Source organism: Amblyomma mixtum, chromosome 4 (assembly GCF_055824585.1).
Source record: "Amblyomma mixtum isolate Tamu chromosome 4, ASM5582458v1, whole genome shotgun sequence".
Taxonomy (NCBI): Eukaryota; Metazoa; Arthropoda; class Arachnida; order Ixodida; family Ixodidae; genus Amblyomma; species Amblyomma mixtum.
Window position 1 is genome coordinate 144,065,967 of NC_143015.1, and position 15,619 is coordinate 144,081,585.

General features: G+C 51.1%; 1 pseudogene across 1 annotated transcript; it reads right to left on the reverse strand.

The window, feature by feature from the left end:
• Positions 1-9,590: 9,590 nt before the first annotated feature.
• On the reverse strand, positions 9,591-14,691 carry LOC149348579 (uncharacterized; annotated as a pseudogene). Its single transcript, XR_016292273.1, has 2 exons — positions 14,505-14,691; positions 9,591-11,956 (listed from the first exon to the last, which is right to left on the reverse strand). The product of XR_016292273.1 is annotated as an uncharacterized LOC149348579 (transcript).
• Positions 14,692-15,619: the final 928 nt, after the last annotated feature.

A 15,619-nucleotide genomic window follows, 5' to 3' on the forward strand; every position in this document is an offset into this window, starting at 1 on the left:
ATTCGGCGGATTCCAGGAGAATGCAAGCGTAGCAGAGTGCAGCAGAAAGTTAGGCGGGCTGAAAAGGTTTCCGGGGATACGGTGGTCCCAGCTGGCAAAGGGCAGGGTTAATTGCAGAGACATTGGAGAGGCCTTTTCCCTGCAGTGGGCGTAGTCAGGCTGATGTTGATGATGGTAAAACTAAGGATGTAATTGCAAAAGACCAAGCAGCGATCTCTTACAGCACGGCGGTGCTCCGTCTTTCTCATCCTCCTCCTCGGAAACATCGGGCGCGGCCGTCATGGTTCGCTATTTAATATATACACACACGTGAGAAGTTTAGAGTTTTCATCATAATTTCATTGCACTGTACCATAGTTTGTGCTCAGGTTAAAATGCCATTTCAGATGGTAATCAAAGCATTGATGTCTACTCTGCAGCCGCTGTTTTTCTAATTATCAAGCTTTCTTAGCGCACGAGGTTAGATTTCAGTCTTCAACTTAGTATGAGTCGCCCTGTTTAGCAGTAGTAATCGGCGTTTTAAATTTTTAGTGTGCGTGCCGCCGCAGTGGCTCAGTGATTATGGTGACGGGGTTCCATCCCGGCCGCGGCAGTCGAATTTCTATGTGGGCGAAATTCTAGAGGCCCGTGTGCTGTGCGATGTCAGTACACGTTAAAGAATCCCAGCAGGTCGAAATTTCCGGAGCCCTTCACTACGGCGTCCCTCATAGCCTAAGTCGCTTTGGGACGTTAAACCCCAATAAACGAACCAACCAATTTTTAGTGCGCAAGCACCTATTCATGAAATGATACCGGCTCAACGAGTTTGTGTGTAGTTTGACCTTGACGGTGACCTTGGCCAAACCGTAACGAACCAAAATAAAAAATATGGGGCACCTAAGCAATTTCTAAGTCCACCCGAACCGATCTTGTTGGCCTCAAGTAAAATTTCACATACCCACTACGGGGGAGTGGCCAAGACACAGGCGGTGAACTGTTGGAAAGATTAGCAGTTTTAGAGCGAAAGGAGTAGTAATAGGGTATAGGCTGACAGATTGGCCGACGAAACGACAGGGATCCTGTTAGCTGGGAGATCGTAAGGGACGACGGCTTTATATGCAAATTCGAATGCAACACATGGAATGGTTCAATTTTGTATTGACTGAAAGAGAGACAGAAAAAATGAAAAGTAAAAATAAAAATAAATCATAAATGAACTGTTTGATAATCAGAAAAATGAAAACAAATTGAAAAATAAATAAATAAAATTAATATTAGCATGGGAGTCGCTGTGTTTCTAGAAGAAATTTTTGAACTGCACAGCGCGCACTCCTGTTGCTTCGTGCAAACGAAGTAGCGCCAAAGGAAAGAACAACCTCAGTGGACACAGGCAGACCCAGCTGGTGAAAAAGAATTTCTAATAGCCGCCTCCTCAAAGAAGAGAATCGGCGCCAGAACAGCAGGTAATGATCCAGTGTCTCAGGCTCGGCACAAAATGGGCACAGTGGAGAAACCGCCAGACCAGATTTGTGAAGGTAAAAATTCAGCACAGGATCTCGGCAACGCAAACGCGTGAAAGTGACCTCGAGTCTGCGTGAGCGCCAGTCTTTGCTACTCCAAAGACTGGCAGCGCGGCGGCACCTCGTCTTTTCAACGGTGCTTCGTCTTCGTCGGCGCGTCGGCCTTGATCTGCCCAGGCGGTATCAGGCGCGGCCGTCGTGGTTCACTACAATTGCCCCGGGAACGAAGAGGAGCCACCCTGGCGACTTATGGCGAGCGCAAGAGGAGCGGGTCGTAGTAAGTCTTCACGTGGACGTGGACGGTTTCCCGGCCACGATGGCGCAAGTCCGAAGAGGGGTGGAGCGGCTCCGCGATGTAATGGACTGGGGACGTCTGCTGGACAACCCGATAAGGCCCGTGGTATTCCGCTCGAAACTCTGACGACAATCCTGATGGTGTGCCTGGTACCCAGAGCCAAACAAGGGATCCAACCGGAAAAATGTGTTGCCTCTTATCGTTATCGTGGCGATGCTTACGGCGGCCTTGGGATTCGGAGGTAAAAGAGCGCGCCAACTGGTGGCATTCCTCTGCATGCTTTGCGACCTCGGAGAGGGGCGTCCACTCGCAGGCGTCCATCGTGGACGACGGCTCACGCCCATACAGAAGAAAGAAAGGGGTAAAGCCGGTGGTTGACTGTGTGGCGGTGTTGTACGCGTAGGTCAGGAAAGGGAGGACAGCGTCCCAGTTGGTCTGATCTGTCTTGAAGTACATCGTGAGCATGTCACCGGGAGTACGGTTGAAGCGCTCGGTCAGCCAGTTAGTTTGAGGATGGTAGGCAGTGGTGGTTCGATGTACGATGCGACATTTGGCGACCAGAGCTTCAACGACGTGTGAAAGGAAGGCGCTGCCGTCGTGGTTCGCTACAATGTGAACACCTGGTCCTTTTATTTTTCTGTGAGGCCTAAATTCGTATGATCGCGGGAGGGGCTCGCATGCTGTCCTTTTGGATGACGCCCCCAGACCGGTGGTGAACCGTACTGTCCTTTCCGAACACAGCAGAATCCGCCGAATGAATCAAATTTTACTGATTAACAAGTGCAGTCAAGGAAGCAATGCACCGCTGGCAGTGCCATCTATCAGCATTTGAACCCTCTCTTTCGGGAACAACATTTTACCGAACCAGCAATGAGGTTTTTTTGCTTAGGTTTGGGCTGAGACGGGATAAATAGGTTGGCGGATCGCCCGTTGTATGTTCGGATAAGAAGAAGATGAAGACCGAATTGCCTACAACATCATGGTCATCGCCTCACGATCAGTGCCATCTAACACGCCCCCGCGGTGGCTCACTGGTTATGGCACTCGACTGCTGACCCGAAAGACGCGGGTTCGAATTTCGATGGTTGCGGAATGCTAGAGGTCCGTGTGCTGTGCGATGTCAGTGCACGTTAAAGAACCCCAGCTGGTTGAAATTTCCGGAGCCCTTCATTACGGCGTCTCTCATAGCCTGAGTCGCTTTGGGAAGTTAAACCCCCATAAACCAATATCATCTCAGGTTCTAAAAACACGGGGTAAACAGCACGAAAGGCCTAGTATGTGACTAAGAAATAGACGACACAGTCGTGCGTAATAGCAACACTCATCTATCGGTAATATCATGCTTCAAAGAACCATGCAGATACGAGTGCGTTATATCGCCATGAATATCCCAATGTCTTCTAGTTATGACTAAGGGGTATCTGTTTCGCAGCATTGGCTGTTAGAAGCTTTGGCTACGCCCAATCTGTCCCTGATTACGTAACGGTATCACTGGCTGAAACCATGCTGCAGGGGAGGTGAAACTGCGACCGACGAATAACAGCGAAGTTTCGTTGCACGCGTTCTGCTTACCAGGGTGTGACCGTATCCGACATCTGGCTTTACGCTTCTCGGATCCTTGAAGTTTGTGGGTGGCATGATGATGCAGTTGGGCCTACCACCATCCCGGTACGAGAGGTGCCCCAAGACGATGACCCCAGCAGGAGAGAAGATTGTCCACTTCTTCCACACACTGCCTGTACGGAGGCGGAGGAGCAGACGGAAATCGGAGCGGTTAAAAGTGCCCGCAGGAATGCGGAGAGGAGGGTTGCCGGCTGCGACGCGGGCAACACACGGCTGCAACGAAAGGTAAAACGGTGAGCGAGGAGGCGAAGCACGCGCAGTTGTAGCGACAGCGAGAAGGCGACGCACATGCGCAGTAGCGCGCGGCTGCGTTGCGCGTGACGTCACCTGGTCGCGGCATACGGAATACGCGAAGCTCGGCTCCGACCCTCGTAGTGAAGCTTTTCGCTTCAAAACCAATTTTCATTTCATTTTCCTTAAGGCCCTTACTTCGCGGTTCGAGTGTCCACTGATATATGAGACAGTCGTTTCCTTAAAACCAATTTTCATTTCATTTTCCGTCCCTTACGGCGCGGTTTGGGTGACCACCGAGACATGAGAGACAGGCGTCGTTTCCTTTCCCTGACGTCACTCGGTCGCAGCATGCGGCATAGGCGAAGCTCGGCTCCAACCCTCGTAGTGAAGCTTTTCGCTTCAAAAATATCGGTACGAGCACGACCGTATAAGTTGGGTGTTCATGCTTAATCTGGGGCTTATAACGGTTATGTAATATTCATGCCCAGGAGCCCCTTTTCAAGTAGCGCTATAAGCTGCAACTGTAAAACATGATTTTGAGCTACTCACCCATATTGGCGTAAGCCGCTACAGCTGTGGGGCTGAAAATACTACGCACATATTCAACCTTTTCATCTTCCCTTGTAACAGCATCGCTCATTAAGGAGAATGGTATCGAAGACAAAAAGCTGAGCATTTGGACCTCTCTTTTCAATGGATGGTGTGGATATCTGATAAGTGTGCGGCTCTTGTTTTGCTTGAAAATGTTTATTGATTAAATTTGGTATGAACCCTGTGGTTGGAGTCCCTATTTCAAGATTCCATGGCGGAAGCTCCTACGGTGGCCCTGCTTACAAGCCATTTCTGGCCCTCAGGGCCTCCGATGACCACAGCCCACTGGTTAGGGATTGGTGATAGGTGCTGCCATCAGATGTGGCCAAAAAATGGGAAAAAATCCAGGCTGCATAGCCATAGAATGCATTTCTACATTCCGTGGCCTTGACGCCAAGAAAAACAAGGGGGCGAGAAGTATTTACTGCTGCCAATAGATGCTAAATCCGACGCTTATCGAAGCCGTAACTCGGAGCTCATAGTTTCCACACCACTGCGAACAAAATAGAACAAGGAGCTGTTTTTCCTACACATAATCCCGGCACGATACGAATAGCGAAAATTTTTTGAAGATTTCCTGATTTTACTCACTGACGCGATTCAGCAGCACTTCCAGGCCGTCGTGCAGCTCCAGAGCTTGCCGCCAGGCCTTCTGCTCGAATTCGGTTTGGTTTAGGTTTATGGGGTTTAACGTCCCAAAGCGACTGAGGCTATGAGAGACGCCGTAGTGAAGGGCTCCGGAAATTTCGACCACCTGGGGTTCTTTAACGTGCACTGACATCGCACAGTACACGGGCCTCTAGAATTTCTCCTCCAAAGAAATTCCAGCCGCCGCGGCCAGGATGGAACCCGCGTCTTTCGGGTCAGCAGCCGAGCACCATAACCGCTGAGCCACCGCGGCGGCTTCAAATTCGGTAGTGAGAAATATTCTCCGCCTGGCGTTCCAGAACAGCGGGTCGCATGCAACGCCGAAAGGCAGGTCACAGAGCAACACTGCGTCCCAGCGGTACACGGCTAGCGTCGGCACATCACACATCGTGGCTACTAAGACGGCCGGCGCCTCAGGAGCATCGTCGTCTGGCTTCTCGATAATCGCCACTGACCCTTGTGCGTAGATCACCTCCTTCAACGTGCGCTGCGAAGCCCCAGTCGACACCAAGGCCAGAGACCTTCCTTCCACATAATCCAAGAGGGCCTTGCCTTTCACCTCCATAAGCTTCCTCCCGAAATGTGACGAGAAATTTCGAACGTCCATCCGTGGAGTGCACAGGACCGTATCTTCGGCTCGGCGGCATGTAGCTGCAATGCCACGACGTAGAATCGTCATGTCTAGGTCCTGTATACTCTGCCCGTCAAAGCAGCCAACCTCACATTCATCTATGAACCGTTGACGCAGACTAATTGGGCAGATTTCTACGACCACGTCCTTAGAATGAGGCCTGGAGGGAGTTCCGAGGCAGCACGTTAACGCCAGCGGCGTCCGCAGTTTCTACAATTCTGATTCAAGGGCGTCGAGATTGCAGACCTCCAACTTATCCACAATAGCAAGTAGCCGCATTGTGGAGGACGCTTTTCGCTCTCGACAGTCTTGAAACAAAAGAACGATCTTCCGATAAGGGTGCCGCGGGTCCAGATAGTGTTGGAAGTCATGCAGAATCAGGACGGGAACATAGCTTGTCCACGTGAGCCCCTCAGCCAAGAACGCCATGAAGACGTCAAGTTCCATGAGGTACACTCCTTCGAAGCCATCCCAGCTCCAGCACCATAGAGAACGCAGGACGCGGACACGCACGGGAAGCGACCTCTGCAGGGAGGCTAGAAGGAGTTCGTCCGCGTAGGTATGCTCACCAAGGATGACGGCGCGTTGCGGCTTAGCAGCTTGTATTACACCGACGCACAGTTGACGTTGCAGCTCCTCTGTTGCCAGCGCCACCACGCAGTCTTCGACGCGGACGCGGCTGGCAAGCTTGGAGTCTCGCGTGTTGAGATCATGCAGACCCTGTCCTTCTGGCGTAGGCTGACGTGGTACCGGTCTCAGAGACTCCAGACGCACCAGGAAATCTATGCGCTCGGCGGTCCACAAGTTCCTTGAGTCGCCCATCTCGATGTCAACGGGCTTCTTTTTACCAATCTGCACAGACGTTATTACCGAACATGCCGGTAGCCCGCTGCGAACGGCTCCTGATTACGAAGTGCTGCTCCAATGGTCTTGTTCTTATGGTTCGCGTGCAGTGGGGCACGAAGCAGTAATTGCGGCTGTTGGATTGGATTGTATCTGTGGCCTTCATTCATTTGTTGTTCAATAGGTGACAATATGTCGAGAGGCGGTAGCTGGATTGAAAAAAAAAATTACCGACGATTACGTTACTTCCTAATGCGAAATTTGAGCGCAGCAAATAAGCTGTTTCACCTTTCCGATAGATTGAGGCAAAGAAATCGAGCAACACATGTATGCGCTATCACAGATTTTTTTTTATTTTTCACACGTATTCGCAATTTCGGCTCGGGCGGTGCACATATACAGATCCGCCGCCACCGAATTTGTACACATACGCCCCTCACCAAAGTGCACAGCCAAAATTTCATTGTCTCTTGAGACAGGTCCAATCCCTGAAAATATCGAAGTCCGGGTACTGGGGCTCTTTATACATCAAGACAGACGGTCAGAAACAACATTGGCCAAACTCCGTCAGGTGGGGGACCAGGTGGGCCGCTTGGTCCGCCGGGTTTCTAACAAGCGCGGGGGGTTACGATGTAAGGACGCCTTGCGGCTGGCGCATGCATTTGTAACCAGTCGAATTCTATATTCGACTCCGTACCTCCACCTGCGGAAGCAAGACGAGGATTCACTCGAAGTCATCCTCCGCAAAATTATTAAGCGGGCTCTAGGCCTCCCCGTGACCACCTCCAACAAGCGCCTCCTGGGCCTAGGCATGGTGAACACATTTCGGGAGCTCCGGGAAGCCCACTTGACTAACCAATACACACGTCTCTCGAAGACATCGTCGGGTCGCCGCCTCCTTGCCCGGCTACACATCCAACATACCACTCTCATGGAAGAGCGCGTACGTATTCCATCCCAGTGGAGATGCGCCCTCCACGTGCGCCCTCTTCCCGCGAACATGAACCGTGAGGACCATAATGGCCGGCGCCTGGCGCGGGCGGAAGCCCTGGCCCGCCACTATGGATCGAAACCCGGCCTATTCTACGTGGATGCCTCAGGCCCCCACCATGGGGGATGGTACACAGCCGCAGTCGTCCACCAATCCAAAACAGTGAACGGCCTTACTTTCCGAGCCCGTAACATAACACACGCGGAGGAGGTCGCCATTGCGTTGGCTGCATCTGATTCCAATTCAAAAACAATTATTTCCGACTCGCGAGGGGCATGTCGGAACGTCGAGCAAGGCTGAGTACCGTATCTAGCCTACCGCATTCTTCAAAACAGCGTCTACACCGGTGACCCCGCGCACCGGCGTATCGTTTGGGCTCCCGCTCACATGGGCCTTGAGGGAAATGAGGCAGCTGACGCCGCCGCCCGCGCGCTCTCTCACCGGACATTCCCCTCCGACCCTGACGATCAGGAACTCGAATTTATTCCAGCTTACACCTTCAAAGACATCGTTTTACTCTATCAATCTGGCCATGGTCTTTATCCCCGCCCGTGTAAAGGTCTGTCAAAGGCGGAGGAGCGGCTTCTGCTCCGCCTGTATACTAATACTTTGCTGTGCCCGGCAGCTCTGAAACACTTCGACCCTTCTTTCTCGGGCAGCTGTCCGCACTGTGCGGAGAAGTCTTCGGACATCTACCACATGGTGTGGGCCTGCCCCTCCAACCCTGCTATCCCCCCTCACCCCAACCCAACCCGGGAGGACTGGGAGGCGACCCTGCTCGGCTGCTCTGACCTGCAGGCCCAACGGGCCTTGGTCGCGCGAGCCTGGGCGGCGGCCGATGCCACTTTGGTCCCGAACTAGGGACCTCCACCTAGTATTTGTAAGGGCTGACCCCCTCTGGGTCAGCTCATGCATAACCTCCTGTATTATACCTGTACATAAATGTTTTCCACCACCACCACCACCACCACCGATCTGGCTCTCTGATTGCCACCGCAAAGGGGTTGCATTGGAGGAGGAGCGAAGAAAGGAATTAAGTTGGAGCCGGCGCTTTGACAACCGGAGACTCGCAGGAAGAGGGGGGAGGGGGGCGGCGTGTACACCCAGCGGCAAACGATGGGGGCAGAAGCGCGCGCAGCAAGCGGACAACACGATAAAGGGAGGAGGGAAGAGATAGCAGCGACTGACTGATGCCGCTGACGCCGATAGCGCTGGGGGGATGAAAGGGGGGCGGAGCTGGTTATGAGGCCGACGCCGACGACGACGCGAAACCCAGGAACGGACGCCAAAGAGCGGCGCTCTAAAATAATGCCACTGACGCGAATGTTATCCTCTAAAGAGTTTTAGATAGCGGTTTGCTGTTTTTTTATGGCCATTTGGCGCGCCGAGATCCGACTGTCAAGCGGTGTCGTCTCGGGCCTTGCTCTTCACTACGCTGCGCCGCTTTTCTTGTTTCCCCTTCCATTCGGGTGATCCCTCTTTCCAGGCTGGAGTGTCCCGCTCGACGCATGCACGTAGTAAATACTTATTTGTCATTTTCAACCTTGTATCTTGCATTCTTCTGTTCATCGCACAATTCTATTTAGCACAGCGTGTGTAAATACTCATCCTAAGCGTCTTTCCAAAGTGTGTGAGTGCGTACCGTTTACTGTAAATAAGCAGCAGAGGACGCGTTTTCACCCCATCAATCCACCACGAAAACTCGATCAGCAGAGATATTTTGCGTAGTTCTACGGCGTTACTTTATACCCGTATGGAGGCAATGTAGTGCACTGTTAGCTTTTTGCTAGTCCCTTTGAATTCTACAAGAGTTCACGGGCTAGTTGTCTCTGCATGGCGAATATACAGCGCAAGGCATGAGGCTAGGGACAGAAACAGAGGAAGGCACACACAGACGCTGGCTATCAAATGAATTTTATTTTCGGAGGCACTAACATTATGCAGTCAATGAAGAGGGCGGTACATCAAGAAGAAGCTCTGCGACCACCACAATACCGAGTAGTCATGTCAATGGATAAAAGATGGGCTACGGATTATGAACAAGATAAAAGCGCAAAAAGCAGTGAGGTGTAAAGGGCCGTCACGGAAACAATTTTTAAAACGGGCCGTTAGTGATAAAACACTTAAACGTCAAATATCATGTGGCAGGTGACCACACTCAACGCATGCTCATCCACTCCCCGGAATTTTTTTTTATTCCACCTCCATTGAATATATAAATCACAGTTCGAAAGGATAACTGAGCATTGCTTCAGGCACTAGACACAAAATTGAAATATTTTACTCTGCAACTTATCCGTGGACGATTCACCGAATGTTGCTCTCAAATCTTTCTCCGGCCGGTCTTTCAGGATCAGATCGTCAACGTTGTACAACGTCCGCTACCTTTAGGTAGCTGCGTATGTGCAACCAGCAGTCATAGTTCAACATGTCCAGTTGCATGCTACTACTATTCTCAGAAGACGCAAAACTCGGTACCTGGCACACAACGCGGTGTCTGACGACTCCAACTAGCTTCATGTACTCGTCCAAACCGATGAGGCAAGGAAGCGTCAGGGCGCGTCTGATCATCGCCCTGGCTTCTACTTGGTCCACAGCTGCTCGACTCTGAACGACCTCGACGAGCTTCGGGTGATGGGCGACAAGCTCCACGGAACGCGCACAGTACGCTCCGTGATCACCCATCACGAAGCACCCGGCCCGATTAACGAGGCTGGCGTTGCGCCTGGTTATGTCCTGCACGGTTACCATCCCGTCGTCAAGCGGTTTGCTGTCGACGAGTTTCAGATGGAGGAGGGTGTAATTTTGCTCCAGTTTCGGTAAGAGGTAGGACAGAAAGAGCTTACAGAATGTGTCGTCAACCGTGCTGAGAACTAATTCGTGCAGGTACCGGCTTTTCAAGGCGGCGTCGGCCAGCATTTGACAGTCCGTGTAATGCAAACACGGCAGTTCCAGCACGATTTTTCTGATGCCGACGCTCGCCGACAATGCTACAACCAAACGATTCACAGAGCGGCAGAGTTCCTTGTACATTTCCTCGCACGGTGTCTCCAGGTCACTGGCAAGATAGAACTCGACGTTCTTGAGCCCTTTACGTAAGCGGTCAATGCAGAAAAGATCAACGGCGAGAAATCATTGCAGTGGACGTAAAGGGAGGTCACGTGGCTGCAGGTAGCCAGTGTTTCGAACGCAGTGCTGAAGTGCTCAGCTTGGAAGAGGTGATCAGGACTGAGCGTGAGGGTGGTCACTTCGGGACAGTCCGAAATAGTCTGCACAGTGGTGCGGCCCAGGTGGTAGTGCTGGATGAACACCTTTTGCGCTATGCCGTAGTTTCGTATCATAAGACATATTTCCCTCAGATGCCAGTCATCCGTAAGATACCGCACAGTAACGGTTTGTAGGGATGGGTTATTAGCGACAGCCTGGAAGAAGGCACGGCATTCATCTCGCGTAAGCCAGTGCAGGTCGATGGTCAGCTTCGCTAGGACGCGGTTCGAAGACAGTGCCTGGAGCCAGGGGCGGATTCTGTCAGTGCGGCTCATCCCAGCAAAACACTCAGCGCGAAGTGCCGTCGGCTTCGAATCGCCGCAAGACGCCATACATGGCGCGCTTAAAGTACGCAGGCTTTTGTTCTGGGCAACCACTTTAGAGAGAGCACGTATTCTACTTCAACCGCTGCGCTCCAATCAGCGATTAGCTCTTCCAACGTGTTATTCTTGCAGATTGATTCAATCACTGTCTTAAGCCCGGTTCGATTCCTGAAAGGAGGCGCTCGCAAAGTAAGCTTCCTTAGTGTCCCGCTTTCCTTGTCAAAGTATCCGGCGAACAATACCGAAGATCCGGTGGATGCACACCCAAAGACGCAGGCTCCCACGGCAAGTTCCGTGACGGTGTTATTCTTGGTCAAAGCCGCAATCAGGCGTGTGACTAGATGCGCGCTCATCTCCAAATTGGCCACGTCCAGAGTCGTGAGCGCGATTCCTTCTCGTTCCAGCAGGCGAACAGGAAGAGTCGCTTCGGCTTCGAAAGGGCAGTAACCTTCCAGGAACACGAGCTCCTCAATGAAGTCCACAGACGTGACCAGGTGACCGAGGCACTGAATGGTGTCTGGTTTGTCACTGGGGATTCCAGATATGCTCAGCCTTTTCAGACTGCGCATCCTCGCCAAGGCTGTGAGCAGGAAATCGGCGTTCGCAATGCTGTAGTTTATCTCTACAGCCACGATGCAACTGTGCACCGTGAACAGATGGTACAGGAGCTTCAGTGCATCGCAGGGCCAGTCGTCGTCTGAACTGGAGCATGCGCACACGCGACGAGCTTCGGGAACCATGACAACGCTCACGTCCCCGAGACTGTCGCGCTCGTCTTCCATCAGGTGTAGGCCTGCATGCCACAGGATGTTGTTGAAGGCTGTCAGGCGCTGAAGCAGTTTGCAAAGCCGGCTCCTGTTTCGAGTGCATGGGATGCCAAGTACGAGGCTGGGGGTGCCGCTTGAAGGTCCAGCTCCCGGAACTTCCCGAGAGGCCGCCATGACGCAGGTCCGTACGCACCGTAAATTCTACGTAGCCTTCGGTTGATGGCCTTTTTATGTCGTTTTCAACCTGCACAAATGAAGACAATGCGTTGTAATGGGTTCACAACATGCCGACATGTTTTCAACTTCAAAATTATGCAGCCAGTGTGCACAAAGAAACAGCCATTCATCCCTGCTTTGTTGCACTCTTTTTTCATCATCATCAGCCTAAACACGCCCACTGCAGGACAGAGACCGCTCCCATATCTATTCTATTAACCCTGCCCCTTGCCAGCCACGGCCTCATTCCCTTGGAGAAATAAACCAGCAAAACGACGAAGGAGAGAAAAGACGAGACACAGACTGCGACTAGAACAATCGACTCTGATTCAATGAAGTAAGTCCAGTTCCCAAGAAAACCAGCTGAGCATGAGCAGCACAACAAAAACATACACAATCAACAACAGCTGGCAGAAAATCGAGGCGCTAGTACTGCAGCGAAAGGAAACTTATTTTCTGCTGCATCAGAGATGTTCACCGCGCTGATACAATTGTCACCTTGCATGATGACGTGATAAGCTTCGAGAATTTCGCGCTCCACCTTGCCCTTATCTATCCCCAGGCGAAACAACGGGTAGCAGCCGCAATTCCGGCATTGGCAAGGCAGGTGTTCTCCGTCAGTGGAGTTCAGAGCTGTGGTGCTCCCACAGCCTATCAGGTAATGTCACGTTGTAGTGACGGCAGTCCAGCGGTCAGGAAGACACCAAGAAGTCTTGTAAACGAAGCTCTTTACTGGGGCTGACTTGCGCCCGCAAAGGAACTGAATCACTCGCCGGCGGCGTAAGCAACAAACGTGCTCGTCAGTCGTCGAACTATGAATGCCCGCTGCTCGTGGCATCGTTCAATTTAAAGCTGGCAAGGAAACTTCGAGATAACAGGTCGAGATGATCTAGAGTAATCTGGAAACACGTAGACGCAGCTCGGCATGGCTGTGATCAATCGAGATTAGTCCGGTCGCTTCTCGCGTCACGAACAAAAATGGTAACACCCCTTTCCTGCGGCCTTGCGCGAATGAACGGACACTACAATGATACGTGGCAAATATTGGCCTGTATGGCAGATGTAAAGTTGTCCACAAGTCAGGATGACCTTGTACACCACAGGTGTCACACATTTTATTTAACAGTTTTCATGCTGCGTCGTACACAGGTGGTACGGTTCTGCCACGCGCAACACGAGAACAAAGGCTTGAAAGTTTGCGTGGCGCAGAAAAGATGACGTTAACGTCTTGCCTCACACCAACTTTTTTTTGATGCCGTGGGAGGCCCTGTGCATATAAGTCACTACCTTAATTTTTTTTCGTTTATTTCCTATTGAGTCAGCCATTTTGAAAGTTCGACTTTTTTGCAGCAAAGTTTGTCGCAGCGTTCGAAAGGACGTTGGAAAAATGACAGCTTCCAAACGCTCATCCTGATCATCAAAACTTTATGCTGTGTATGCTGCGGTGACAACCCTTTTGCAGTGTATTGCGAAAGGAATTCATTGCAATTCCTCTTTTGACGACTCTTGACGACAGGCAGCAGAAGAAAACGGCAACCACAACTCCCCATTTCTAAGTAAAAAGCAACAACTATCGCCACGAGAAGTTAATTGAAGTTCTAAAAATCTTATCGAGTGGCTACTGCGCTGCTCGTGGGTAAAGCAAAATGGACGGGAAGAGGCAGACGCGACCCATCTATGCTTTGCGGGATTCCCGACAGGCCGCACAGCCATCGCTATGCACACGTTGAACACGGCGGTGGCGGAACCTCTCAGACAAGATATCTTTCATAGCTATCGCAGAGAAATGCAAACAGGGCACTGAAAGCGTTACAAACCGGGGACATGTAAGCTAAATTACCAAAGGCAAATTATCAAAATGTCAGTTAGCTAAATTAGCCTAAAGCTATAAAAAGATGCTACTTATCGTTGTGCCACAATGTAGTATGCTGAAAAATACGAGGACCGTGAACAGCGACCCTCCTCCACAAGTATAGGTGCCCTAAGGGCAGTGTGCAGACAAGGCATGATAACAAAGATGAAGTGCAGAGTGCCAGCTTGCCGATATTTAGCTGTCAAACATTATGCCAAATATTAGGCCGTCTGCTGTGATAATGTGTGCATATCTTTATCAGTGTGGGCGGTACAGCTCGAAACGGGCGAAAGACAGAGGTTATGGTTTACGTGGTTTAACGCCCCAAAGCGACTCATGGCTATGAGGGACGCCGTAGTGGAGGGCTCCGGGTAATTTCGACCACCTGGGATTCTTCAACTTGCACTGATCAGGCACAGTACACGGGTCTTTAGCATTTCGCCTCTACCAAAATGAGACCGCAGCGGACGAAACGAAAAAGTAGAAGACGACACAGGCGAGTCCTAGTATGTGTCGTCTTCTACCTTTTCGTTCCGTCTGTTTTGCGCTGTACTACCCACAATGAAATATTACCTACTTGCCCCGCTCCCCATCCTTCATCAGTATACTTATATCACAGGTATATAATGGAGATGAAAAATGGCAGAGGCATTGGGCGACTGCGCTTACCACGGACGTTGTAGGCCTCGAAGACGAACAAAGAAAGGGGAAGGGGCACACTAACCTTGTCGTTGATTCGGTTCTCTTCCAGCAGTATATGCGGCCCTGGTGCCCTGCTTCTTGCGGTCGAAAGCGGGTCCTTCTTGCCTCGGCTTCCTCGGTACCGGCGCGGAAAGCACCGAATGCTCTCAAACCTCAGCCACCGCGAGCCGCCACTGCAATAAGTGCCCACTTGTCACGAGCGGCACTGTTCAACCCTGCAAAAAAGGTTCCAGCCAACGTTGTTTCCGCAGCATCACCGGTTATCGCGAAGGGTTAATGCACGCGTCACGAACACGTCACGGGCATCAAGGAATGATTGCAAGGCTCCCGGCAGGTACGATTTGTCAGCGTCAGCTTAGCTTTCCGATTTGTTTCGTTCGTTACCCTATCCTCTCGAAATTATGTTCTCTTTTTTTTTTTTCAATCGGACTTCATTCTGACCCAGCGAAAACGCAGAAGTACATGCTTTACCAGAGTCATGAATTAATTTTCCTCGCTGGACTTATCTTGCTGTAAATCTTTTTTTTTCTTTTTTGACGAAAGGCGCAGCTAACGGCCTGAGCAGACGTCGTCTTCGTCGTGTTCCGAATCTTGTTTTCCCCTATCTTGTGGAAACTCTGATACCGAGCTGTCGAAATCTAGCTGTCTGAGTGGGGACAAACAAAAACAAAATTGAGGCACCCCACGCGAAACGCTGGCTGCAAATACTGCACAAATGCCTTCCCATAGATTCTCACATACCCTATAGTATTTTCATTGAGGCCGATTACTTCATCACCTGCTTCATACCCGTCTTCTTACAGGCTCACCTGCGTAACATGCGTAACCTGTCCTCCAATCAACGTTGCAATGCATGCAGTGTACACTGCACAGAGTCATGTGTACACAGCGTGTGCTTTTCAAAGACAATGGTGCTCTTGAATGATAACCAGCTGAACTTGCACCTGCACTGTTATCCATGAGAGCTACGCCATTCAGTCACAAAAGTGGATGAAAATCTTCAACGCAAACGATGCACAGAAGGAACTAAACAAGGCTCACAAAGAGTGGTAAGCAGTGTGATATTGGCACTAAGATGTTAGGTGAGCGATACGCAATGGACAAGCAACACTGTAGGAACGCGCTTTGCTTCGTCAT